Genomic DNA, 12648 nt, shown 5'->3' with positions numbered 1-12648 from the left:
TTCTATAGAATATGATTGATTAAGTGCACTTTCCTAGGGAAAGATGGGCGTACATTTTGCTGTATTTCTTAATCCCTGAAAGCAACCTTTCTTCTCATACTTCGCATTTTCATAACACTCTTCAGCCCTGGATCTCAAAGTGGTCTACAATTGTGAGTTGGTATCCTCCTCCTCCTCCTCCTCCTCCTCCTCCCCATATTACAGATGAGGAAACTGAGGTATGGGGAGGTGAAATGACTAGCTGAAGATACCCCAGTGAGTCAATGGCAGAGTGGCATATAGGAACCTTGCTATCCTGATTCTATCCTCTAACCATTTTGTGAACTGACTGCTTGGTATTTATATCTAACTTACTTCACCCTCTGATCGGGGTAATTCTGGTAACCGCTCTGTCAGGGGACGTTACAGGTATCAAATACTTACACTCCCTGGAATTGCAGGTTGGAATCTATCTTCCTCTGAAAGGCTGAGTTGATTCTGTTTAAACTGAGATCTGTGCAACTTGCTGTGTTTAAAGGAAACCTTTGAAAACTGTGGTTCTGCTCTGACAGAGCCCATTACACTTTTCATACGAGTTGGCCTGTTACTAACATATGTCCTACCCCCAACATTTGCACCGCATGCTGTGTGCATCAGCTACCACCTTCTCCCCAGCGTTGGCTGCATTTCAGTGGTTGTGTAGCTATAGATCTAAACCACTTTAGGATACTTCAGAATAAAAAATGCTATAGAAATATAAAAGATATTGGGTCCATTTTTTATTGGTGTAAACTAGTGCACCTCCACTGACTTCAGTAGAACTGTGCCAATTTATACTAGCAGAGAATTTTGGCCTGCGTATTGTTTGAGAATAAGGATTGCCTGACTGGATCAGACCCGAGGTCCAGCCAATCCAGAATCCTGTCTCTGCTAGCTGCCGATACGAGATGCTTCAGAGGAAGATATAAGAACCCCCGTTGTCCTGGTCTGCACTGAAATTTGCTGCTTCTACACCAAATGGATGACACAAACCATGCAAGGAACAGAAAGTGAAATTCTCTTCTGAGTGGGAGGAGAGTTTTTTTTTTCCAGAGACACATTGTCTCTGCAAAGCCTCCAGGTTGACTAAGATACACATCTCACTGCTTGTTTTGCTGTAGTGGGCCAAGCTACCTCTACACCATTGCCCACCAGAATGCCTCTTTAGCACAGCCTAGAGGTGGGGTCTTTAGCCTCCAGGGTCACTCATTCCTTGCTGTGGCTGCTTGCAAAGGTGATCTAGATTTATTGTTTGGAAAACTGACCAACCCTCATTGACTTGTGCCCAGCACAGAATAATCCTTCAGATGTGTGTTTGCACTGGGATGACCTCAAGTGATATAGATGATGTAGAAAGACCTTTTGTCTCACCACATTCAGAAGCCTTGACTGTTGTTTATGGTTGAGCATCACCATTGAGTTTGCTTTATCAGGCAACACTTAGAAAGTTACATTGTAAATGTGCAGTAGGTGAGTGTCTAATCCCCTTAATCCTGTATTTAAAAAGCCTGACATGTTGTGTTTGGTTTTTTTTCCCTATCCCAAACCACTTTTAGGGAACTGGAGGGACGATGCTTCAAATTATGCCAAACACTTTTATGCTTTAGTTCATGTATTAATAATAAAGGACAGGTGGTTACCTAGGGTCTGTCATGTGTGGAGCTGAAGTAGTGGGGCCTGTAAACAGAACTTGTATGGGAGTCCAGTTGCAGCTGGTGTCTGGTCAAACAGTGCTCAGAACCTGGTATGCTGGCTATGCTGAGCCAGGCTCTCTATGCTGGTTGATTCCAGTGGAGTTATACCAGAGTAACTTGAGTTATGGAGGAGCTATTAGCTAGGTCTGATTCCTGCTAGCTACTCTCTCAGCCTGATTGTCCACTCCATTACACTGACTTAACTGGTTGGCGGAAGCCAAACTCCATTAGTCTCCTTTTGAAAATCCCATGACCGTGTGAGTTGCCCCAGTGCATACATAGTGTCTCTTTCTTGCCATGTTATGTTTTCACTGGGTTGTTTATTCCAAGTCCCTCAAAGCAATGGGATAGAGTTTTTTGCTGCTATGCTACTGGTGTGTGAATCCAGCCCTGGTCAGTAGCGACTTTTGCCCCATGAGTACTACTTGGTGTCCGATGTGAGGTGACTTTCTCTTTAATGATCACTTGTCAGACATTATTTACACTCTGATGGAAAAAAGCTGGCAACTGCAAAGACATAGAAGTTAAGGTAATTTGATTTTCTGCATCATAAATCTCCACAAGCTGTGTAAAATTCTCATGGTTGGGCATTTTTATAAAACAAAAGGTCTGATTCTCCTCTCCCTTACCCCAGTGTAAATCCATTTTGAAGCAGGTACACCAGTGTAAGAGGAGAAGCAGACCCAATGATTTTACAGTACTGGTACTCCTGGGTTTCTCACTAAGGGCTCTCTTCTATTCTGGAGTGGCAACTACTCTCACCAGTGCAACTAACTCCATGGTGTCACTTCGGATTTACACTGGAAGAGAGCAGAACTTTGCTACTTCTGTAACAATTCTCAAATGAGGTGGTCTCCTTTTGAGACATAGGTTACACGCATGTCCAGATTCTGTCTCCATTTATTCTGGTCCAGGTCCACTGTCTTCCCTTGGGTAAATGAAGACAGAATTTGGCCCATAGCAATAAGCTGTCTCCTCCCCCTTTTTTTTTCCCTACTTAGTCTATTCTAAGTACTAGTGGATCCAGTTTTACAGGGAGTTATCATTGTGCATCTGTCTGCATTTGTTTAAACAAACAACATCATGCTGTTCTTCAGAGTGGAAGGCTAGGGTTTGCAAGACCACTGGCCCAGCAATTATGTGGAACTCTACTTCCACCCCCACCTAATACGCCTAACCCAATTATCAAGTGCTGTGGTTAGGTGAAGGACAGAATCCCTAAATGACCCTATCTTGATCAGCTTATAGTAGTAAGAGACCGTATACCCTTTTTTCAAGTCTCTACAGCAGATGCATTGTTTGTTCTCATTTGTACATAGCAACGCAGGAATGCATTGTGCTTTACATAGTGACTAAAGTTATAGGGCTGTATTCTCCTTTCACGCTGGTTTGATATGTCTCCAACTTGATTGATTTCAACAGAGTTACTGCTGATTTACGCTGGTGCCAGCAAGATCAGAATCAAGGCCACGGGCCCTGTGCCTAAAAGGTTTGCAATCTAAATTGATCATGACAAGCTGCTGGAGAGGAGGGATATTTCAGTTCACCAGAGAGGTTGGAGAGAAGGAAGATGGAGAATAGGGTTATGGGGTTGTTAATTTTCTGCCTTCGGAGTGCTCAGGAATCTCTTCATCACTTAGCTTTACAAACCTATCCCCAGATACATTCAGAGGCAAATGCCTCCTTCTCCTGCTGTGTGAATTTACACAAACACATCAGCTAGAGAACTATGTGGAATATCCAGACTATGAACACACGAAAATACCAGACGGGACAGGGAGGGCTGGGTTTGGGCCCTTATCAGTGCCGGAGTGGACTCTTGCTAGACATAGCAGAGAGATAAAGGACAAGGTATCTGCGGTTTGGTTTATTAAAGGAGTCCAGATTTTTTTTAAAGCTGACTCCATTTGGCTTATTTAAAAATAAATAAGTGAATGAATTTGGTGTTGCTGAAAGGTGCAATCTTGAGAGCCCAGCTAGAAAACTGGCCTAATTCTCATTGACACGAAGGCCTTTTTATCCTGCTCTAGCCATGTGAAATGGTCAGATAGCTACCTTCCACTTTAAAGCCCCTGTACAGAGCCAGGATGGTATAAAGGGACCTACTGTAATTGGGAATTCAGGACTAAAATAATCTGTTGATCCAAGAACATCACTGCAAGATCACGTACCCCACACTGCCCCCACCACTTGGCATGTTTACACTGCTATTGCTAATCCTGTTTTACCCTAGGGTTAAACATGGGCTGGGGGGACAAACGTGGGCCCTGTTTACAGTACAATTGGCAAATCAGGTTTAGATACTATGTGTTAAAACAGGACTAGCAAATGTAATGCAAACCAAGCCACTGGCCAAGATTTTCAAGGAGGGACTGGTAATTTTGGGTGCCCAACTGCAACCACCATAAAGAGGCCTGGATGCTGAGCACTTTCTGAAAATCAGGCACCTTGGAGGCATTTCAAGCTGGGCATCCAAAATCATTAGTCACTTTTTAAAATCTCAGCCACTGTCTGTAACCTCTGTCCTGGAGGGCCCATAATTCAGTGGAACCTCAGTGGCCCATTCATTCATTAGTGGTTGTTGGGACTGCCCACTAAAGGTGCCACTTGTGAGTGGGTTTTGTAATGCTGATGTTTATGGTAGTCCATGGTCCTAATTCCTTAAGGTGCCTCTGAACATTCCAGCCCTGGTGCCAAAGTGGACCTGCCACTTTGCAAAGAAATAGACAAGTGCCTGCCCCAAGGAACTTACAGTTTCCTCTCTCAATTCTGTCAGCCAGCTGTGATCTAGCAAGTTCTTGGAGTTAAAGCTGCAAATGACTAGGGATCAAACTAAACTGGTTTGTGTCCTTACACATCTCCCGATGTGCCAGCAGCATCCAGGTGTTCCCTAGAACGGCATGCATGGATACAATCTTTTAAATGACTGATCTTGGTTCCAGCATCATGTGTGCATTTCACTCAAGCAGATGCTCAGATGAATATGGATGTGAGAAATTATTAGCATAGACCAACCCTGGGCTTAGAATTTTTTTAAAAAAATGTTTGGTCCCTGATGGCTGAAGCAAGGAGAGAAATGCATAGAGATTTAACCAGACAGTACAGGAAATATGGTATTTCATCTCTCTCTCCTGCATCTCTCAACTGAAAGCACTTCTTTGCCTTACCTTATACTTCTCAGTGCGTCTCCCCCGCTGCTGTTATTTCACATTGTAACCTTATTGTTTTAACTCTGCAGTGTTTGGGGATAGTTTGCATGGAAGAGGCTGAGAGCTATTAGATCACAGAACAGTCTTCTCAGACAAGTGTGAGAACTTCATTGCTTGAGTCATTTTAAACGACTCTGGACAAAGTACTTTGTCCAATGTAGGAACAAATCCTGTATTTGATCCTATGTGGGATGGATTATAGGGCACATCAGTTCTCTCCAGTCACTCATAGCTATAATTCTAGGGTCAACCCTGCTCCTGCTGAAGTCAATGGAGGCTCTGACCTCTATTTCAATGAGTGTAGGGCCTGGTACTCTTTGACTGAGGGAAATAAGAAGACCAATGTATATAGAGAATTAGGCACTTCAGTGGGACTGTGTGCAGACTCAGGGGTCAGAGGAATTTGAAGAATCATGACCTTAAGTGGAAAGCATACACTTCAGTGAACTAATTTGCAGTCATGGAACACAGGCTACTGCATTGCAGCATAAAGGACTGGAAACTTTGAACGTGTGGTGACAGGTTAAGAGGAATGGAATTAGGCTCTCATTGGGAACATATTCAAATGCACTTTGAATAGTGATCAGAACGTTCAAAACCTGGTGTTGTGGAAATGAAAGAGACTCCTCATTCTTCCTAGAGCACATGAAACCAATACATGTTGATGTAAAAACCAGAGGGTTTGCCAGCACGGAACCCTGGAAAGGCATGTTACAATCATTGGAGCAACTTGCCTTTTGCAATAAAAACCTTTAATTTAAGAGGCCCTGCTGAACACTGCTGCAAAAATCAGCTATATGTAATTCACAGCAAACAAGCAATGAGCCTCATCTGAGTCCAGAAATCAGACCAGTCAGCTGATAGGAGATTTCCCAATCATTGGTACTGACTTGACACACCTTATTGTAAAGAGCTGGAAAATTTCCCCCTAGCTTACTAAAGGCCTGGGCCCTAATTCAGGAACGTTTTTTGGAGCATGGGCTGAACTCTAAGCATGTGCTCACCTTCTATTAAAGACAATGAGATGTAAGCACATGCCAGAGGCCGGATCCATTGAAATCAGTGGACATTAGGAGCCTGAATATCTTTAAGGACCTGGGCCTAAATGCTTTGCTGAATGGGAAAGGAATTACTCATGCACTTAAAGTCAGGCATGTGCTTAAAGGCTTTGCTCAATCAGGGCTCTAAACCTTGTAACAATCTTGCATTAGACCCTGTGGGAAGAATTAATGAGTCAATAGAATTTTCAACAATAATATTTATATAGTGATTTACAAACATTAACTAATTAATCTTTATGATCTCTTATTAGGTAGGTATTAGCACCTGGTGAAACAGAGGTACAGAGAGATTTAAGGTAGGAGGTAGGGAATTGAGTTTGTGTTCTGTGTTACTTCTTTATATTGGCTAAAGCTGGCCTGAATGGTTGTGTGTGTTTAACTGTAGACATGTCAGGATTGTTAGTCCGGATTTTCCTCGTTCTCCTGGAGTACTGTTGTTGGTCTTAAGGATGGGGTGAACATCATCACCCCTTGATTGACTTGAGAGGCAGCCTGGTCCAGTAGCTAAAGCACCGGGCTAGAAGTCAAGAGAGCTGTGTTCTGTTCCCAGCTCTACTACAGACCTTCTGGGTGGCCTGGGCAAGCCATTTCCCCACTCTGTGCCTGTTCACCCCCAGCCCCACTCTGTGTTTGCCTTGTCTAGTTAGAATATAAACTCTTAGGCCCAGATCCTCAAGGTATTAAGTACCTAACTCCCCTTTATTGATTTCAAGGGGAATTAGGCACATAAATAGCTTTCAGGATCTGGGCCTGAATCTCATAGCAAATCTCTTACTCTGTACAGCACCTAGCACAATGCAACTTCATTGTCAGGTGGTCCCCTAAGCACGAATGAAATACAAGTAATAAGAGTGGTGAGTCTTTATTACAAGATCTATTTTCTCCCAAGATTTCTCAGGCCTTAAAGCAAAGACTAAACAAAGGTTTTAAATGCTCTGAATATTAAATCACTTCCAGTCTTCATTAATCAGATTTCCAGTTCTCCAGTCATCCATACAGACTTCCAGGAACAACAGAATAGAGAAAATCTAATTTTTTTTAAATATAGAAAACAAACAGCCACAGAAAAATAAACTTTAAAGAACAATAATAATAATACTACTCTCCATCCTTTGAAGCCTTCTTCACACATCACTTCTGCCCTTGGCTGGTTAAGAGCCTTGCTCAAGATCGTATAACAAGTCAGGGCCAGAGCAGGATAAAGCACAGCTGCTCCTGACTGCTAGTCCTGTACTTAATCCTGCTGCCTCTTCCATCTTGAACGTCTCCCATTCTATTAGTTCACTCCCCATAATCTGCATTCAAGTTGCTCTGAAATGTAAAGGCCTCTTTGATTGTTGTGTCTTCCCTGGTTGTCTTGCTCTAGTGCCAAATTAATCAATTAGCAAAGTCCCCCCATCTGTTAGCTGGACGGGCTCGGTACATATGTTGCCCACATGCCAGAGAAGGCACAAACCGCGGACACTTGTGGCTTTGTAGCTAGCAGCTTTCGCGGCTGTGAGAAAAGGGAGCTTGCCTGCAGCCAAGCCAGCAGGAGCTCTGCTGCACTTGTCTTTGCTGGCACTGGTGCGTTGCATTGAGTTTGGAAAAGCTGGTAGAAAATGCAGGGGAAAGTGGCGCTGCTTCTGCACTTAGACTCAGAGAAATGTTGGGCTGGAAGGGACCGCGGAGGTGATCGAGCCCAGCGGTGAGGCAGGATCAAGTCAACCTAGCCCAGGGGTCGGCAACTTTTCAGAAGTGGTGTGCTGAGTCTTCATTTATTCACTCTAATTTAAGGTTTCGCGTGCCAGTAATACATTTGAACATTTTTAGAAGTCTCTTTCTACAAGTCTATAATATATAACTAAACTATTGTTGTATGTAAAGTAAATAAGGTTTTAAAAATGTTTAAGAAGCTTCATTTAAAATTAAATTAAAAGGCCGAGCCCCCTGGACCAGTGGCCAGGACCCGGGCAGTGTGAGTGCCATTGAAAATCAGCTTGTGTGCTGCCTTTGGCATGCGTGCCACAGGTTGTCTACCCCTGACAGGTGTTTGTCTAGCCTGTTCTTACAAACCTCCAGTGATAGGGATTCTACAACCTCCCTTGGAAGCCTGTTCCAGAATTTAACTACCCTACCCTTAGAGTTAGAAAGTTTTCTCCTGATATCTAACCTAAATCTCCCTTGCTGCAGGTTAAACCCATTACTTCTTGTCTGACCTTACACTGAAGAAACATTGGGTAGGATGAATGTAAGACTATCCTTTTATGGTTAGTACTGCAGAAGCCCTCTAGAGGCACCAGTCAAGGATCTGGGCCCCATTGTGTTAGGCGCTGGATGTACCCCTAACAAAAAAGCCCCAACCAGCTTACAGCCAAGAGGGATGACAGGTGTATACAACAGATAGACGGGGGTAGCACAAGGTAACAGTGAGACGATCGTGTCATGTAGCAAGCAACAGCTGCAGCATGCAAATTACCTGAACGTTGTTCAGTCTTTTACTTATTAAAGGCGCCCATCCCTGGCATTAGACAAACACAAATTCAAAGAGGACCGAGCTTGTTAACAAAGCCTCTGTCCCCCATCAACAACTAATCACGGTGCCTAGATGCTACAAATCTCTAATTGCTTAAATATAAATCCTTAAATTATCATGATTGTTACTTGCATTAGGGTAGTACCTGGAGGCTCTGGTGCTGATTGAAGGCCTGGTGTGCTAGGCGCTGTACAAAGACATAGTGAGAAACTGTCCCTGCCCTGGAAAGCTGAGCTCATCCTGCTTTCTCTATGGCACAGTCTATCTCAAACTGGGGAAACTGATACCTAGACTGAAAACAAAGAAGGGTTATCTTGTTAAGGGCCCCTTCAAAATAAAAGCCAGGCTCACAATAACAAATCAAGTGTGTGCATTGTCCAGGCCCTGAGAGTGGCTCTACAATAGCAAAACCAGAGCATGTATGACCAAGTCATCCCCCGAGTACCCTATAATAACAAACTGGTGTGTGCATAAACCCAGCCCCCAAGAGTGACCCTACAATAACAATCTCCCTCATCTGTGGTTTGGCTGACAGACTGGGGTGGTGCCAGACTCAGCCAGCAGGGGGAGCCAGAGGGAAGAGGCCAGCACCGCTGCCAAGGACTGCCCAGGCAGGGAGTGAGGGGGAGAAAGGCCTAGAGCACATGGGGGTTTGGGGCATAGGGGAATGTAGAGGGCACAGAGGACACCTGTCAGGGCCCCTCCAAACTGGGAGGAGGGGTTCTGCTGGGAAGGATGCAGGTACCCCCTACTGATGACATGGGGACGGAAGACTGGGGAGGGGGAACACATAGTGCTAGGGGGGGTACAGGAGGTGGGGGGGCACAGAGTGCTGGGGGTGGGCATGGGGAATGTGTGAGGCACAGAACTCTGGGGGACACAGTGCTGGGGGGGCTATGTATAGGGGGCCCAGAGCAGTGGGGGCACTACTGAGGGGAGGAATGTGGGCATAGAGTGCAGGGGAGATGGGGCATGGGAGAATGTGAGGTGACAATGTTGGGGGACATGGAAGCATTGGGGGACAAGTGTGGGGGTTCCTATGGGGTACCCAGAGTGCTGTGGGGTTTGGTAGGAGCTCAGGGGCTGCAGAGTATGGGGTGGAGGGCTGGAAGAGAACTGGGTAGGTGGGACCAAGAACACAGAGTCATGCGCTCACCCCCACGCTGGCACAGTCCCGGTTCTGGGGTATAAACGAAGGACATGGTGCTACTGGGAGGGGAGAGTGGGGAAACTGAGCTCAGGTGTACAGCCAGCTTCTTGTGCCTCCTCCCTCAACTTCTGGGGCACAGTTACTGCCAACCACTGTCCTGTGGCCACACCTATGATAACAGCCCCGTGTGCCCTAGACGAGCCCCATCTCCTGGAGTGGCGCTACAATAACAAAGCAGTGTTGTGTAGCTCAGCCCCAGGAGGGATGCTACAATAATATCCTAAGGAGTAACCCTACAATAATAAACTAGAGAGGGCCCAGCCCACTGAAGCAACCCTATAACAACAAACCAGTGAATTCATGGCCCAGCCCCTTGGAGTGACCCTACAATAACAAACCAGTGAACACATAGCCCAGCCCCTTGGAGTGACCCTCCAATAACAAACCAGGGAATGCATGGTCCAGCCCCCTGGGAGCATCCTACAACAACCAAGGCGTGTGCCTGCTCCCCAGCTCTCAGGAGCACTCCACAATAACCCCCCAACTTGTAGGGATCCCAGCAGCTCTTAGCACAAAGGAGTGTGCGTGTGTGATATGATTGCCACCTTGCCCCTACCCTTTCCCAAGTCCCTTGCTGCGCCCTGGGAAGCACCCAGCAGTGTATTGCCCTGGGAGCAGCCCAGCCCAGCCATATTTCACAGCTGATGGATAATCACTCCTACCCCCACCCCCAGCTGCTCCCCCTGGCGTGTGCAGCTGGGGCGAGGGCACGTTCCGGGCCAGCATGTGGAAACCCTCCAAAGCCCCCGGTAGTGGGGGAGCCGCCTGCCAGCCAGCCACGGGAGGTGCGGGCAGCCTTAGGGCAGGGTCCTGCGGGGTCCCCCCCCAGCCGGCCGGGGAAGCAGCCACAGCTCTCCCCGCAGGGGAGCGGCAGCCCCCCCTCCCCTCTCCGGGGGGACAGAGGCAGAGCCTGGCTGGGCGGATCGTGCGCATGGTAAAGCCCCGGAGCCATGTGTCTCCAGCCAAGCGCCTCCGGGGGCTGGGCGCCCCGTTAGCCGGGCAGGTGAGTGCGGTTGGGCGGTAGCCCTCGGGGGTGCAGCCCCGCGGGAATGGGGGGACCCCTGGAGAGGGGACCCCAGGGAGGAAGTCTTGGGGCGCAGTAGCCCCCCAACTTCCCGTAGCACCCCTGGGGGCAGGCTGCGGTAGCCGCACTCCAGGCGGGGCCGGGGGGGGGGGTCGGGTTCACCCGATGCCCCCGGGAAGGGGGAGGTTACCCGGGATCCCGCTAGCTCGCTGGTCCCGGGAAGAGGAACTGCTAGTCCCGCTGGGGGGGGGGGAGGGTCCCCTGGCTCCGCTCCAGGAGCAGGGGGGTTCCGGGAATTTGTGCTCCTAGCGGGGGGGTCTGGCCGTACCCTCTCCGCTCCCCTCCCCCCGCATTGTGGGGGCGCTACTCGGAGAGGAAGCAAAGTGGTTCCCCACGCCCTTCCTCTCCGCTCCCCGCAGCTGCCTGGAAACTTTCCCCATTGTCCGTCCCCTACACGGGGGCTGGGGGTGAGCTCGCTCTCTGGGGCTGGGTGTGTGTGTGGGGGGGGTTCCCCAGCTCTGCGAGGCGCCGGAGCCCGCTGGGCTCATGGTGTTTGGAAAGAGGCCCCCTCCTGTAGCAGAGGGGGAAGGAGCTGGCTGTAGGGCTGGTGTTGCAGGAATCTCCAGAACAAAGAAGCAGAAGCAGCAGCAAGCAACGTGCTGCAGCAGCTGCCTTTGCAATTTGCATCCACACTTCTGCTTGTTCGTTTCCCCTCCCCCCTTCCCCCCCACTTCTCCTCCCTTCCCCCCACTTCTCCCGCATGCACTTCTCTCTCTCTTCTTTATCTCCGTGCCGATTCACACGTTTGCAGGGCTATTTGCTGCACCTCTTGTTGCTGGTAATGGCTCTTTGTGTATTGGGGGCTGGAGGGCAGTGGGGTGATATGTGTTTAAAAAAACAACAACCCCACCTTCCAAAGCGGGGTAGATAAACAGATCTGTGGCTAATAAACTCTCTCTCTCACACACACACGGCTGCAGGCAAACAAAGATCCGAAGTTAGCAGCGAAGCTGTTAAGAGGGAAAGCAGTTTGCAAAAGAGACTGAAAGTGAAGGGGTTATTAAACTTCTGCTCTCGCTCGTAACAGCAGCTTGTATCTGTCATGGTTGGGGTTTAAGGAGTCCCGATTTGCCAAGTAAAAATCGACAGCGCAAAAGTTGGGGAGTGGATCTTCTCCAGGAGTGGTGGGAATTTAAAGGGGTTCTTGTTTAAGCTATCAGTATCTTAGAACAGTGTTTTAAATGTACCTTTTCCTGGAGGAAGTTTTTTTTTTTATTTTGGGATTTGTAATACTTGCTTTAATTGCAACTTCAATGTTTAAGTGCTTGTTTTTGGAAATGACTTAGTGTTGGGGAACAGCACACAGTCATTTTAATTTTGAGTTCTTAGCCTTACCATGTAAGTTACCTTGTTTTGGCACTTGATCTGGTGGTGTGAGTGGGAGTGAAAATGATTTAGAGCTACAAAATTACTACAGTTACAGTCTGTCGTGTTTTTTTTTTTTTTTGCTTCCTCCACCAGAAGACACCTTCTTGGCTCCTATCTCTTCGAGATCCCCCAGTCTTAGCTAGAGAGAGAAGCTTTACTATTATTTTGTCCTGGAGACTTCAGCAACCTAGGAGATTACAACTAAACTCTGCAAGTTTCCAAGTCACCACTCCCCTGCCCACCCCCCTGCCTACCCTCCCCCCAAAAAGTGTGGTGGCATCCAGGATGATCCCCTCGCAGAGGGTCTCTAAGAAAACAGAACTTAGAGTGTGGGAAGGAAGCACCCCAAGAAGAGAGAAATCACTCGGGTGTAAAACCAGATGAACTGCAAAGAGGGTGGAACGGAGCTGGAAGGTTTGGCAGAGCGAAGAGACTGAACTAGTGGAGTGATCGCATTTTTTTATCTATAGATTTGTATTCTCCATTTTT

The sequence above is a fragment of the Malaclemys terrapin genome, chromosome 2, assembly GCF_027887155.1.
Source record: "Malaclemys terrapin pileata isolate rMalTer1 chromosome 2, rMalTer1.hap1, whole genome shotgun sequence".
In the NCBI taxonomy this organism is placed as follows: domain Eukaryota; kingdom Metazoa; phylum Chordata; order Testudines; family Emydidae; genus Malaclemys; species Malaclemys terrapin.
Note: the sequence above shows the minus strand (reverse complement) of the source record.